We start from the raw sequence: 16,306 nt of genomic DNA, 5'->3' as shown, positions 1-16,306 counted from the left end.
AGGAGAAGACACAAGCCACAAAGGAAAGACTGTGAAGGCAGACAGAGATTGGAGAGATGCAGCCAAAGAACACACCACAGTTTGCTAGGAGCCACCAGAAGCTAGGAATAGGCAAGTAAGGATTCCCGACTAGAAGTTCAGGAAGGAGCTCAGCCCTGCCAACACCTTGATTTTGGACTTCTGGCCTTTAAAACTGCAAGAGAATAGATTTCTGTTGTTTTAAGCCACCAAATTTATGGCCATTTGTTACAGCGTCCTTGGGAAACAGACACACATGCTTTGTGTTATTTAATCCTCACAGTATCCCTATGAGGTATGAGTGTTCAAGTGAGGAAGCTGAGGCTCAGGGCGGTTACATGACCTGCAGAAGCACATAAGCAGTGAACCGTTGAGTCAGCTTTGACCCTGGCTGGTGACTCTCTGACCCCCTACAGCTGCTGGTGGCCACTGACAAGCCTTCCCAGGCCTCCCCCTGACAAAGCAGAATACACTCTAGTTGCTAGTCTCTGCTGTGACCAATACAATTTCTGGGGTGGGGAGGTGGATTCCTCTGCAGAAAAATCTTTTCTTTGGGCTTCTCTCCCTCCTGAGTGCTCCAGCTCATGCCGTGCAGATTTACCACATTGAGCTGTGAGCTAGGTTGACGTGACGACTTCACTCTCCAAGAGAATATTTCAATAACTCAGTTGCAGCCTACTCACCCTCAACCAAAATTTAAGGCATATATGTTGCTCATAATCAAGCTTCTTCCTTCTCCTGTTACCTTTCCTCCTCCCACCACCAAAAGCCCTCCTGGCTGAGAACGGGGAGCAGGGAGTGGGGGCAGAAAACAGTAGGATCTCAGATTTGTGGAAAACTCTAGCACATGCCTCTTCTGGTTCCAGCTCAGAGCATCAGCCTCTGAAACAGGCCTTCCTCCAGCTTCCAACCCAGAGGTCAGGAGGGGCAATGTGAACATGGTAATTTTTCCAAGTGTCTTATTAAATTTCTGTCAAGTGGCTGAACATCTGTTCTCTTTTCTGTTTGTGTTTTGAGGAATAGATCTAGCCCAGAATCACAGGGCTTTGAGGGACCGTGGTTCATGTATAATCATACCAAAGCTTTCTCTCAGGCCCTTGCCAAAGCAATTAGCAAAGCTGCTTTTAACCAATTAGGCCCTTCTTTTCAGCTCCCTGAGGCAGAGGCTGCCTTCTCCCTCCCCACTGCTTGGCCTCCGTGGAGGCCATTTCAAAAGGCACAATTTGAACCAATTATGCCTGTCTTGTTATTATAATCATTAATCATCATCACTCTAATGACAACTAATAGGCTACTTCAAATCCCTTTCTGGAACATAATGGGGGCCTACATAAATACAAAACAAATATTTTGTAGAGTGCTTCCAAGTTTTGCATAGTCCTCTCACGTACAAGATCTTGTTGGATCTTCAAAGCTGTGAGGTGAATTATTAATGGGAAAATAAAAAGCAGCCCTACTCTGGCTCTCAAGTCACTCAGTCCACAGCCAATTACTAAATCATAAATAGCATTAGTTAAAACAAAAAAGGGGGCCCACCGTGTGGGATGGTGGACAGAGAAAAGAGAAAGCTCTGAAGGTCTATGTCTGCATCATGATTCCCTATATCCTAAGCCCAGTTTTCTCAACTGTGAAGTGGGCATCATGGTGCCTGTCCCAGCGAACTGTTGTGAAGACTCAATAACATGGCACTTAGAAAGTGCCTGGAGGAATGCTAATAAAATAATACCCACAATAATGATAAGGAGTAATTACTGAACTTGTAAAATGTGTCAAGCTTTGTGCCTAACCCTCTACATGTTTCATGCCATGGAATCCTCACAACAACCCCCTGGATAGATGCTATTGTTCTATTGTTTTATGGTTGAGGTAAGGAGTGAGGTAAGGAGTAAGGCAAGGAGAGTCAAGCATCTTGCCCAAAACCATGTTGCTAGTAGGTGCTAGGTGATCCCAGGCAATCTGGTTCCCAGACAATATCCTAAACATTCCATACATGGTGTCTTTAAAAGACTAGAAAAAAATATCATCTGAAGACAGCAGGGATGGTGGAGACAAGGGCACCACCTGGCACCACATGGGGAAGGGAGGAAAGAAGAAGGGTTTGAGTACCTGGTGTGTTCTGATCACTATGCAATGTGTCTTCCTACGCATTACCTCCTTTGCCTCTCACAGCAGCCCTTCCAGGTAGTTATTACCGTCTCCATCTTAGACACGAAGACTCTGGGGGCAGAGAGCAATGCTGACCCTGGTGGGCAGAACTGGGACTCAAGTCCCCTTCTCCTTCTGCTACAGCCCATGATCTTCCATCCACGTGTCCCAGGAGGGACTGTGCTCTTCCTAATGTTGAGATATTCTATTATATAATATCAAACATGAAACAGTAACTTTTTATTGTACATGGCAGAGAAGAGCTCAATGACTTTTAGTGCAGTTTGGTAATATTGCCTTGATCTGTGTTAAGACTCCTGAAGTTTTAGTCACAACTGCTTTTACTCCATCAGTATAATTACAAAAGACAAATAATGAATTTATTATTATGAAAAAAGCTTTGATTTCATGGACCCCTCTGAAAGGGCCTCAGGGAACCCCCCAATGTTCTGTGGACCACAGTTTGAGAACTTTTAGAATCAAATGCACAGTTAAGAGAGTCAGCTTTGGAGTCAGGCACAGGTGGCCCAAGTAAAGGTTCTGCCACATACTAAGTGCAAGACCTTGGACAAGTGACAATCTCTCTCTGACCCTCAGTTGCTTCATCTGTAAAACAGGCCTAATGATAGTTCCTACCTCATAGGACTGTGTTGAGGGTCGCATGAAATATGTTATATGAAGGGCTTAACTGAGTGCCTGGCACAGAATACCCAATAAGTAGTGCACAGGTTTTAAGTAAGTAAATCATTAAATGTGATATAAGTGCTAATAGAGGTGGGTACACAATATAGGATATAAAGGGGAAACAGGCATCTATTCTACTTTGTATAATACACATTTAGGTGTGTGCCTGTCTTCCTCATTCAGGATTCTGAAGGAGACAAAAGGGCTAAGCCCTATGCTGACTTTACATGCATTATCAGGTAGACATATGTTTTATCTAGCCCACGGAGCTTCTCAGTGCCCATACTTAGTTAATGCTAGTTATCAAATAAAAAATAAGTAGCATAAAGGCAGTAGTTTAGCATCAAATGCATTTTCATTTGGATATGGATCTTTCTCAAGTTTTCTGTCTCTTGCTACATTAACTATTCATCTGTTACACCTAACTGACACTAATATTGCTTTCACAAGCTGAGGGGAGACTTCAAATTTAAATACTCAAATTTCTTAGAAGTCTCCTTTGCTATAAAAAATAATATGCCTTATTCTTTTAGAAGTCAGATCAAAGCAAAGAGCGAAACTTTCCTCTAAAAATCAGCAGCAACATCTTCCAGAAAACAGTCGTGTACATCTCCGCACAGTTGAAAAGCAAGCTAGCAGTGTGTCTGGTTCAATACAAGACAAGGGAAAATTATGAGCCTGCCTGGATGTCGAAGCATGTCTCTGCAGGGGTACTGGGAGCCCCTTCCTGCTCATCCAGACTGCTGGTCCTCGCACACCAACTTGCTGCTTACCCTCCCAGAGGCTCTATGGATCCCTATGGTCCTGCCTATGGCTCTGGGCTTCCCTTTTGCTGAGTTGACTGCAAGCTGCTTTATTTGCCTCTTCAGTCTTTCAGTATCCCCTATACCAAAGGAAAACTTGTGCCTCACAGATGAGTTGTGAGAGAGTCAGCACACAGGGAAAAAGAAGAAAACTCAAATTACTTTCAGAAAATGCTTCAGCCTCAACCTGACCCAGACAGTGATGCTTCACATGGGACTATCACTGGGGGAGGAAGGCAACTCCATTGCTCTCATAAACAAAGTTGTAAGAGGGAGATGTTTGGGCCAAATGAGTGACTACCTCATTTCACCACTCACAGGTGGGCTTCTCCAACAGCAGGGTGCTCAGAATCCACTGGAAAGCTTGCTAAAATGCAGCTTCCCTGGTCTCACTCCTCAGATGATGCTAAGAGAGCACCTCTAGAATGCCCTTGAGAAGTATTCTCTACCAATCCAGATTTTCAAGCTAGACCAGCTAGGGGATCTCTAGCCATAAGGATTTTTCTCTATTTTCACTATTTATTAATTCTTTCATTTAAAAAACATTCATCGATGCCATGTGCAGCAACATGGATGTCCCTGGAGAATGTCATTCTAAGTGAAGTAAGCTAGAAAGAGAAAGAAAAATACCATATGATATCACTCATATGTGGAATCTAAAAAAAAAAAAAAGGAATACAAATGAACTTAAATATAAAACAGAAACAGACTCACAGACAGAATACAAATGTGTGGTTGCCGGGGGGAGGGGGATGGGAAGGGACAGACTGGGAGTTCAAGATTTGAAGATACAGACAGGTATATATAGAATAGATAAACAAGTTTATACTGTATAGCACAGGGAAATATATTCAAGATCTTATAGTAGCTCATGTTGAAAAGAATATGAAAATGAATATATGTATATTCATGTATGACTGAAAAATTGTGCTGTACACCAGAAATTAACACAACATTGTAAACTGACTATAATTCAATCAAAAAAATTTTAATTAAAAAAAATTCATCAAGCACTTACCAAATGCCAAACACAGTTAGTCATATATATGCATAAAATATATATTACATATGTATATACTATATATACGTTTGTATATATATATATGATACATAACAAACTTTGCTTTCATGGAGCTTAAATTCTATGACACAAGTCAAATCACAAACAAATAAGCTATGTAATTTGTACAAGTTTTCATAGTGGCATTATTCATAATAATCAAAAATGGAAACAGTCCAAATGTTCATCAGGAGGTGGCTACATAAAATGTGATATATGCATACCATGGAATATCATTCAGTAATAAAAAGGAATAAAGTGCTGATAACATGGTACACCATGGATGATCCATGAAAATGTTACGCTAAGTCAAAGAAAACAGACACAAAAGGCCATACATTTTGTGATTCCATTTATATGAAATGTCCAGAAAAGGAGTATCTATAGTTACAGAAAGTTGATCAGTGGTTGCCAAGGGCTGGGGGTTGGGGGAAAAGGGGAGTAACTGCAAATAGACATGAGGGATCTCTTTGGGTGATAAAAATGTTCTAAAACTAGACTGTGGTGATGGCTGCACAATCACACCCTTCAGTCTTCTGTAACTGAACAAACATTACTGCAAACAAGTTATGTTCCCCATCTCTCTGTTTGGACCTCAGGAGGAGAGTGAGCCATGACACAGGGTTCAGAAGAACCACGTATAGAGGCTAGAGTCAAGCATGTTGTGAGGAGGAGACTGGTGGACTCAGGAGTAGCACATGCTGACCCACCCATCAACCCAAACTTCAGAGAGGAAAGAACATGTCATTGTCAGAAACATGAGAAAATGCCAAACGGCCATGCAATCAAGCAGCTAAGTCATCCAATGTGCTTCTGTTACTCTGAGACAGAATAATAATACGAGAAGAATTAAGAGTCCTAACATTTAACAAGCTAACATTTAACAAGCCCATCCTATGTGCCAGGCACTGTTTTAAGGTTTTTATATACATGAACTCATTTAATCATCACAGCCACATTAAATGATATCATTGCAAAAGATTTCTATAATGTTCTGGCAGGATGCAGATGGCATATTCAAATGAGGCAATTGAGAACAGCTTAATAAAGGGCCACTTACAAAGGTATAGGTAGTATCCCAGGAACCAGCAAACACTGGTGTGGTGCTTCAAAGCTAGCAACAGCAGGGAGCTGAAAGAACTCACAAGGAGGACTGGATGGGTACCAGCACCTGAATGGAGTCACTGTAGCTAGGAAAGGGGATAAAACCAACTCACAGTGACCCAGAAAGAAGGGAGCTAGGAAAATAAAGCCCCCAACCTGACTCTCTTCCCTTTCTCCAATTTCCTGATGACAGTTCCCATTGGACAAACCCATTTGGACACCATAGGACAGGAAGCCCATTGATGCAGTCCACATAAGTTAACCTCTTGGGCACAGAGAAGGATAGAGAAGGGTAGAGAATAACTGTGGAAGGACAAATGAAAAATATCCAGTGTAGTACTGTTACCATTCACTCCTGACAGACAAAGAAACTGAAGTCTGAAACAGGTAAGGAACATGTCCAGGGGTATACAGCTGAAGGCCAGAGCTGGACAAGGAATCCAGGTGTTCTGGTGGCTCTTAACCACCACCCCTAAGCTGAAAGTGTTTCCCTCAACCCCACTAGGGTAGAAAATGATCAAGAAACACCTGGGAAGGATAGGCAGGACTCCCCCAAGGCTCTAAGATTAGGGGAAACAACTGTGCCCTAGCGCACAACAGTAATCAAGGCTGGATCATGTACTTCTGTACTCCCAACATGTACCACACCCAGATAATTTAGTCATGTTGCTCCCAGGGCCCCAATTCCATGAGACAAATCATCCCAGGTGTGGGTATCAACTCTTTGGCCAGGTCATTGAACATAGCTCAAACACAAATCTCCAGGCAAAGGTTTTCAGTGGAAAATATTTTAGACTATTCCGAGCAGGTGCTACTTTTCTGCCACCCACAGGTCTAAAGTCTGTGAACTGCTGGGGAAACAAAAGTTCATACAATTCCTGCTTGCCCTTCAGCCTCAGAGAAAGCACCACTTGGGGAGATGCTTCAACTTGTACAATAAAAAACCTCTCCAACCCTTAAATAAGAAAAAATAAATAAAAGTGCCTCACCCCGCTCTGATTTGCAGCAGTTTGCAGAATTGGTGTGCTATGGAATGAGCTATGGGGTCCCTGTGTCCCCAGATAAACCTGGTTATGAGTGATATCCTTTATTTGACCTCTCAAACTCCACTGCCTGAGCCTGCAGGGTCCCAGAGCTGTCCTAAGGAGACCCTGATCCCAGAGCAGATGCCATCCTGGAGACACCTGCTGCCCGAGTAGTCCCACAGGAGAAGTAGGTGAGGTGGGTCCCTTGGCAGTGGCTGGGCTGGCAGCTGAGTGATGGGGCTGACATGGAAGAACAAGCCTGTCCGCCACCCCAAGCCTTTGTTATCAAACAGCTCCTACAAAACTTCTGCCGTGAGCACATCAATACAAACAAAGGCAGCCTTTCAGAAGGTAGACGCCAGGCCTGCCGTTAGCTGAGGTCCTGGGGGCTCCAAGCGCACCTATTTCATCCTTGACTTCTAGCTTTATTGTTCCGTGATGGGGAGGAAGGGACAGCTCTCCCAATGTCCACCTCATCTGCCTTCTCTCCCATGCACTGTGATGATCTCCGCCCCAGCAGGTCGCAGAACCGAGCCAGTTTTATGATTGCTCTCTCCCTGTTTCCCCAGTCCGTGGATCTTTCTGTCCCAAATAAATCAATGTTACTATTTCTCCTTTTCCTCCTCACTCTCAGCAGGCTGCTGCTCAGGCCATTTCTCTTAGATAATGAGCCAGGCATGCTCTCGAGCTGGGCCCATTTGGGGCCCAGGCCTGGATGGAAGCAAGACTACACAGTCCAAACCAGAGGATTTCTGAGCTGCTGTGCAGATTTCCCCCTGGTGGGGCCATCACAAGAGTATGAGACAGGGCATGGCAGAAAGGATGGAAAGAGCAGATTCAAAGGCTTCAGCCTAAGTCATCTAAGTGGACTCTGCAATCAACCCACAGAACACACTTCGTCTTTATGTCAGCAGGGCTTCCAATACCATTTCCACTTCAGACATCAAAGGAAGGGCTCTAGAAGCCATTCAGCTGAACATTTGCCAAAGCAGAGACTTTAAAACAAACAAACTCCTACATAGAATCCCAATATATAGAAGAAATAAGTGTAGCAATGCACCAGCTGATACTGAGAGGAGGGCTCGGGTTCCTCCCCACTTTCACTTCCCACGAAACTCACAGGCTCCCCAAGTATCTCTGGAAAAGCCCAGAGTTCTGCCAGATACAATTTGGAAACTATCGGTCAGCCCTTTCACAGGGTTGAAATTCCCTGTTCAGAATATCCGGCATGTTCCCAACTCTGGTGCCCACATCTGTGTGTCTGCCCCTGCCTGGCATCCGCTGCACTCTTTTTAGTAGCTGGCGCCAACCCAGCCTGGAGGCCCTGCTCTCCATCCATCCTCCACTGTCTCACCACTTCCCCTGTAAGAACAGGCCTGACTGTGGTGGCGCCCCCAATCCTGTGCTCCCCGGCCCCCTCCTTGGCCTTTGATGTCCAAGAAGGCTCTCTTGACCTGCACACTGACCAGCTCCTCCTCGGGTGAGTAATTTCCCTGAGACTTCAGAAATTACTTCTTGGCATTGTGGCATGATGGTTAAGAGTGTGGGCTCTCAAGTCAGACTGCCCGGGTTCAAATCCTGACTCCACTCCTTTCTAGCTACGTGACCTTTGGTAAGTTAACTGCTCCATTAATCAGTGTCTCCATCTGCAAAGTAAGGTTAGCAATCCATCCAGCTTCATAGGGCTGTGGGAGGATTAACTGGATGAATATATCACAGTTCTTTGTATGGCCCTGGCACAGGGTAAACACCCAATAATTGTTACTCTATTGCACTCAACCCACTCCCTCCCCAGACTTGGCAACCAGACCCCAGCAGGAGCTGGGCCACCAGGCAGCTCTCTACCTCGCTGTTCCTATGTGCACACATCAAACCACACTGCCACCTGCTGGTGGCCTGCACACATCCAGGGGCACCAGCCAAAACAAAACTTTAACTTACAAATTCATTTTATAAAAATCCATTTAATAAATATTTATTGAGCATTCATGCAATGCCAGAAACTATGCTATGTACTAGGAGTGTAGTAGAAAATAAAGGAGACAAGATTTTTCCTCCTATGAGGTTTACATTGCAGTGACTTTATCATAATTTTCTCTCCAAGGAATCCAGAGGCAAAGTCTGACCCTGAGGGTTGAAAAAAGACTCAAGAAAATGCTCAGCTCTCCCATCCTGTGTTGTGCAAGTGCTCACTGGAAGCCCTAAAGCTAAGAACACAATAGTAGAAGCATCACCATGATTGTGTCCAGTTTCCTTTTCTTCTTGGTCGCAGAGCCTTCCTTGGCAGTTATGGGTGGCCACAGAGCTGAATCTGCCCACTGAATATGGGTAGAAGTGAAGTGAGCCACTTCCAAGCCTGCCTGGCCCATTATAACTTCCTGCATGAGATGCTCTCCGTGCTACACTGCCCTTTTCTGACAGTCTTGAATGGACAGGACCCCCCGTACCCATGACACACTTGAGAGTCATCCATTGAAAATAGCAGAATCACAAAACAGAAAGAGGCTGAGACCCTGAATCACTACTTGAGAGAAAGTTGCTCAATCAGAAAACCTGCATTGGTGTTTGACAGAGGAGATAAATAAACTGAAATTTGAGGGTTATGTTTTATTGTAGCTGATACAATATTAATGTATAGAAATGATAAGGGATTGTGGGGAGCAACAGAGAAGCTAAATGAGAAAATGAGATCACTGATGAATAAGACGATAATTCAATCATATTCTCTTCCTTTTGTAAGTTTTTATTCTTTAACATTAAAAAGCAAATGTGGTTTATTTTTCTATTGAGCTCAGTAATAAAATATGAGCCACAAAAGGGGATTATATGCCCACTGTTTTAGAAAAAGAAAAACATAACTTTAGTTTGACATTATTTCTTTCACAGGGGAGAGGAGGAAAAAGAAAGAAAAAATACAAAGGAAATTCTCAAGCTGGTTGGAAAATTTAGAGGCATAGTCTCAAGAACAGAGAGAGAACTCAAGAAACTTGGAGGACATATGACCAGTTTCAAAGGCTGAGAAACATCTAGACTGGAAAGCCTCAGACACAGAGAAGGTATGATAAAATCACTAAATCACAGATAAGTTGACAGAAGACAAAAGCTGTATTTCCTCAATGCACAATCAGGATTTAAAGCAGAATCCAAGCTAACCTAAACATGTTACCCAGGAGTGATAAAATAAGATATGCCAGGAGGGACTCTCTTCCAGAACAACATTTAAACTGTTTTCAAAAGGGTTCCTCTGACCCTCAGCATCAGAATCATTTGGAATGCTAGTTGAAATGTAGTTTATGGTAGTAAAAATCTATAAACACACAAAATGTCCATTAATAGGTGAATAGATAGACTCAATGTGGAATATCCATACAGTGGAATATTATTCAGCAATGAAAAAGATGAGATACTGTTAAATGCAACATGTATGAATCACAAAAACATATGGTTAAGCCAAGGAAGCCAGGCACAAAAGTGTATGCTTCCATTTTTATAAAACTCTAGAAAAGACCATTTTAATCCATAGTGACAGAAAGAACATCAGTAGTTGCCTGGGGCAGGAGAAGGGGAAGTGGAAAGTGGGAAGTGGCACAAGAATGTGGGAATGTTCTCAACCTTGATTGGAGTTGGGGCAACATGAGGTTTATAAATTTGTCCAAACTCATCAAAATGTACACTTAAAAGAGAGTACATTTCATTGCATGTATGGTATACCTCAATAGGTTAATTCAAAAATTAAAACTTATAAAATACAAGCCCACTGGAAGCAACAATACCCCAGAAGCAACAAGCACACCTAGCACTTAGATGTTGGTTTCTAATACCATTCTCCAATACAAGGAAAGAGCCCCTTGGAGAAATAGCTGGTTCTAGAACATAGGCAGAAATAAACAGACAAGCCCTGAGTTTCTTGTAGTGCCAGAAAGTGAGGAAGCGCTCAAAAAAAAAAAAAAAAAAAAAAAACCCACGATGATGGAAGTTTGTCAAACAGACAGAATCCATTGAATCATTCCCAATAGCCAAAGCTGAAATGATTTGAGCAAGAAAATAAAGTGGTATTGAATATAACCCAAAGGTATAATATAAAGACCCATGTGTTAGTCAGTCAATTAATCAATCAATCAATCAATAAGGGAGAACAGACAAACCTCTCATAAAGAAGAGCTCCAAATAATTTATGTAGATTTTCTGCCCTCAAGGAGGTAGAGCACAACACCCCACTTCTTAAGTATGAGCTGTGCACAGTGACTTTCTTCTAAAGAGTGCAGTATAGAAAAGAGGGGTAAAAGAGTAACTGTATGGTGGAGAAACCTGACAGACACGACCTCAGCCATGTGACCAAGATCAGCATCAGCAGTGATCAGTCATGTTGATAGTGGTGCCCTGATACCATGTGATGAGAATTGCATGCTACCTCTGTGGTTTTCCCCCAAAAAATCCATAACCCCAGTCTAATCATGAAAAACACATTGGGCAAATCTCAATTGTGGAACATTCTACAAAATACCTCACCAGTACTCGTAAAAACTGTGAAGGTCATCAAAAACAAGAGAAGTCTGAGAAACTGAAAACCGAGGAGAAATGACGACTAAATATACTGTGATTTCCTTGATAGGATCCTGGGACAGAAAAAGGACATTAGCTAAAAACTAAGATAATCTGAATAAAGTATGGACTTGAATAAGAATGCATCAATATTGGTTCATTAATTGTGACACATGTAAAATACTTTGAATAGGGAAAACTGGGAGTATATAGGAAATCTCTGTACTATCTTTTGCAAAAATTTCTGTAAATCTAAAACTGTTCTAAAATTAAAGGTTATTTTTAAAATTGCAGGCCTGTTCAATCAGAATCTCTGGCCTGTGGTGCCTTGTAATCTGTGTTCAGCACACTCAAGTACGTCCAAGAAACCCTAAAGCAGTGGTTCTCAGCCTGGGCTGCTCATCACAATTACTTAGGAAACTAAAAAACAAACAAACAAACAAACCTGGACCTCACCCCCCAAAATTTGGTTCAATCAATCAGCATGAGGAGGGGTCAATAGGGGTCTTTTTGAAAGGTCCTCTGATTATTTTTGTGTAGCCTGAGTTGAGATTCAGTGATTTATGACATATAGGATTCTTTCCTTCTTTCTTTTTCACTTCTACATTCAGTATTTCCTCCTTCCTCTCCCTAAAATATATCACTTGCCTGCTTGGAAAAAAACTGCCATGAGCCTGCAGAAAACAGGAACTGCTCCTGAGTGAGCATATTACAGCCTTTGGCTACTCTGCAGAGCCCAGCCATCTCCAGACTGTATCTGTGCCTCGCCCTACAGCACTGCAGGCACCTGGCCCCAAAAGACTCTGCTTCCTTCACAGCACCATGGTCCACATGTAAGCCTCCTCTTTTCTGGCTGGACTTTCCTGCCTCTTCTGCCTGGCAAACTCTTTCTCATCCTTTAAAACCTAAATCAAATGTCATCCTCTCTCTGAAGCCTTCCTAGATATCACCCTAGAACTTAAGTCACTTTCCTCTTGCATCTTCCCACCATGCTTTTCTGACACTTGTCTTATCATTTGCTGCATTGGATGGCAATTATTTGTTTGGGTGTCTCTGCCCCATTGCTGGAATGTGAGCTCTCTGAGGATAAGAATCTGGCACTGTTTGTCACTCACACCCTCCGGTCCTCTCAGCACAGGGCTCAATATTCATTCAAGCAATGCTTTCATGAACAAACTCATTCTGAAGGCCTTAGCCTTATGTTAAGGGAAATAATGCCTGCTAGCTAAGAGATTTCTCTGTATCAGATGACCCATCTAGTTTGCCCGTTTGCTCTGTAAGCAATGTTCGGAACGTTTTATTAATGTGTTTGTTAAGAACTATGTACACCAACTTAATGAACAGGCTCCTGTTTACATAAGCCAGTCAGGATGTCAAGGATGCTGCTGGGAATACGGAAAGCAAGTCAACATCCCAGATTCATGCACCAGCCTAGAAGCAGCAACACCTTGCAAAGAAGAGAGCAGACACAGGTAGGGCCAAGAGGCCTGGGAATGAACAAGAGCATTTCACTGTCCTGCCCTCAGCTCAGCTCCATGACCATCCTGTGAAACATTCAGGGCAGCCATTTTAAACCTCTGTTTTTTATAGGAGGAAACTGAGGCTCAAAAAGTTGAGATGGCAGCCAATATCAATGGCAAAGCCCAAAGCAGTCACCACAAAGGGGAAATTTGTAAAAACTTCCTGAGAAGCATATACTCAGTTCCATACAACTTTGTGCTGCATTTTGAGAAGTAACAAGTCAATCAGTGGAGCTCGTTCAGTGGAGGAGCAAGAACTATAATCTGATCTTCCAGTGACAGGAGGAAAGACTCTGTGTGGTACAAAGAAGAGGATCTAGGGCCACAAATAATTTGAGGATCAGATAAGAGTTATAGACCCTCTTGCCAGGGACAAATCCAGTATTCAAGATTTTGCATAAAACCTAGAGTCCAAAAAACTCCCTGAAAGATGCAGGGATTATCTAGGGGAAAATAGGTCCTGGGTAAGAACACCTGGGCTAGATGGTCCTAGGATCCCTCCAAATCATGGCATCCCCTAATTTATCTTTTTTAAGACAGAAGTGCCTAGTATAGGCTGCAACATAGTAACTGCTTAACAAATGAAAGCTATTAATTATAATAGTGTAAAAATAAATGTGAAATTAGTCTTCTTCAATTGCAGGGGATAGAAACTCAACTGAAACTGGCTTAAACAAAATAGAAAATATTGGGAATATCAAGCTTTAGGCACAGTTAGATCCAGGTGCTAGATGAATTCATCTAGAATCTGGATCTTCTTGGTTCATCTTTCTTGGATCTTGGTTCTATTCTCAGTCAGGACCTCTCCTTATTGGGGCAAGATGGCTACCAGCTGCTCCAAATTCACATTCTATCCTTTCAGTAATTCTAGCAGAAGCAGCAAACTTCTTTTCCAATTCTTTTAGCAAAAGTTCAAGATGGTCCTATTTGGATCACCTCAAATCACTTGCCAATCCTTAAACAATCTCTAAGCCTGAGTGATAGCATATCCTAATGGGCTTCAGGTTCAGACCCACAAGATCTAGAGGTGGTGAGGCCAACCACCCAAACCACATGCATTGAGAGTAGGAAAGGGGTGGCTCCCTAAGAAAAATTAGTGTGCTATTACCAGAGGAAATGGGAAAGCGATACTGAAAGGGCATAATCAATCTATGTCCATTACAATAGTAGTAAACAGCAATCATACCTAGTGGGCTATTGCTCTTTCGAGAGGACCCAGCATGCTGATGTTTATTCAATGCTGGTCTTGATAACGTTTTACATAGACATGATGGTCCAATGCAAAATGGGATGGAGTAGTCTGGAGGCATGGGAAGCCCACTGATTCCTTCAACTCAGTAACAGTTCTGCTTGTTCATTTCAACTCATATCCTTTCAAGACAAGAGTTCTAGTAATAGAAACCCTCCCATCTCCTGTAGTTCTCTCTCTGCCAGTCAATAGTCACTGTTACAGGGAGAAGAGAAAAATTTCCTATCACCTTGATAGGCCTCCTGCACAGTTGTATTTTTGTTCCTTTACCTAACCCTGAAGGCCACCTTTATTTTCTCCCCTACTGAGTCGTTTGATGACTGTCTGCTTTAATCATTACAGAGATTTAGAAATTTGCTGGGGGAAAAAAACTGCAATCTTTACAGAACAGGGATATCTGAAGTGCTTTTTCTATTAATGACCTCGGTCCTGAAAAGGAATCTGAGCACCAATGATAGATTGCCACCCTCCAGGCCTTGGGAATGAAGACTTGCCTCTCTGCCCCTTTGTCCTCCATCAGCAGCTGGCCCCAAGACATGGCTGGTCTGCATTAGATGAAGTAAAGTACTTTCAACTCCGCTTTCTCTTTCTAGCCTGCTCTGGGCCACAGCCCGGCTCAGGTTAGCTGCCTGCTCTTGCCATAACTTGAACAGCTACCCTAGAAGCCCAAGAAGAAATAATCTGCCTGCAGTCTTGAAGATATGATTGTCTAGTTTTGTCTGAGGAGAACACAACTCTTTTTAGGATAGAAAGTTTTAAATGAGAGGGAAGAATGTTAGTGTAATGAGAATAAAAAGGTATGAAAACTGAGAGTCGTCATCTAGGCAACCAAATTCTTTCTTCTTTTCTAAAAGCAAGGAAGAGAGTCTGGCAGTGATTTCTTGAACACTAAAATCTGCTTTTCCCCTGCTCACAATCCTTCTCTGGCTACCTGTTGTATCAGAAATAAAATCAACCTCCTGAGTGTGCCTTCCAGGTCCTGTCTGATCTGGCCCCTGCTTACATTTCCAGTCTCAATTTTCTTTGCTTTGTCCCTCCACTTTACTCCAGCATGCCTTAAAGAACCTATCTTGCTCTTGCCCGAAAACTTATAAGCTTGTTCTCTCTTTCTAATGTGTTTCTCTACTTGGTTACTGTATTAGTCCCCTTTCACTACTTTAACAAATCACCACAAACTTGGTGGCTTAAAATAACATAAATGTATTTTCTTACAGTTCTGGAGGCCAGAAGTCCAAATTGGTTTCACTGGGCTGAAACTAATGTGTCATCAGTGCTGTGCTCCCTCCTGAAGCCCTACGAGAGAATCCATTTCCTTGCCTTTTCCAGTTCCTAGAGCTACATTCCTTGCCTTTCTTGGCTCCTGGTCCCTTCTATCTTCAAACCATCACAGCATTTTGCTTCATTGCTCACATAGCCTTCTTCTTCTGTCTCGAATCTCCCTGTGCCTCACTCTCATAAGGACACTTATGGTTGCATTTGGGGTCCACCTGGATAATCCAGGATAATTAATCTTCCCATATTAAGATCCTCAGCCTAATCACATATGCAAGACCCTTTTGCCATAAAAGGTAATATCCTCAGGTTCCAGAGGTTAAGACCTGAATATCTTATAGGGGTTCATTATCAGCCTACCACAAACACTTCCTACACACCTATCAGGAGTCACCTTGGATGTCATTTGCTCCAGGAGGCCTTTACTGTTCTACCTCTCTTCTCAGCTCAAGGTTATGTGCCCTTGCTCTCTCCTGCTTCCCTGCACGCTGAGCACACTACTGTATGTGACACTTGTCACTGGCCTGTACCCAGGATAAAAACGTATCTCCCTGAAGGCAGGGGACAGATCTAATGCATGGAAAGGTATGTCACTTATAGAAAGGCATATAAAACTAGAAGTGGGGTAAAATGAAGCTCCAGAACAACAGGTACAACACGGGCACTGGTTAAAGAGCACCTGTATTTGGAAGGATACAACCCAACTTTGATCTGTGGTTTCCTCTGGAGAAAGAATGAGGATTGCTGAGGCAAGCATGAAGGGAGACTTGACTACACTCTTGTGATGTTGTGCTTTTATCAAGAGAATGTGTTCGTGAATAACTTGAGAACTGAACAGTGGCCTATTTTGAACTCTGTAGCATTCCCCAGGTTTCTATTTGAAT

General features: G+C 42.7%; 1 long non-coding RNA gene across 1 annotated transcript in view; it reads right to left on the bottom strand.

Moving 5' to 3' along the window:
• LOC116665841 overlaps nt 1–16,306 on the bottom strand; it is a 175,620-nt gene that overhangs the window by 24,838 nt on the left and 134,476 nt on the right. The window lies entirely within an intron of this gene.

This window comes from Camelus ferus, chromosome 9, assembly GCF_009834535.1.
Source record: "Camelus ferus isolate YT-003-E chromosome 9, BCGSAC_Cfer_1.0, whole genome shotgun sequence".
In the NCBI taxonomy this organism is placed as follows: domain Eukaryota; kingdom Metazoa; phylum Chordata; class Mammalia; order Artiodactyla; family Camelidae; genus Camelus; species Camelus ferus.
The sequence above is the reverse complement of the archived record's forward strand: the minus strand, read 5'-3'. Positions and strand labels throughout refer to the sequence as shown.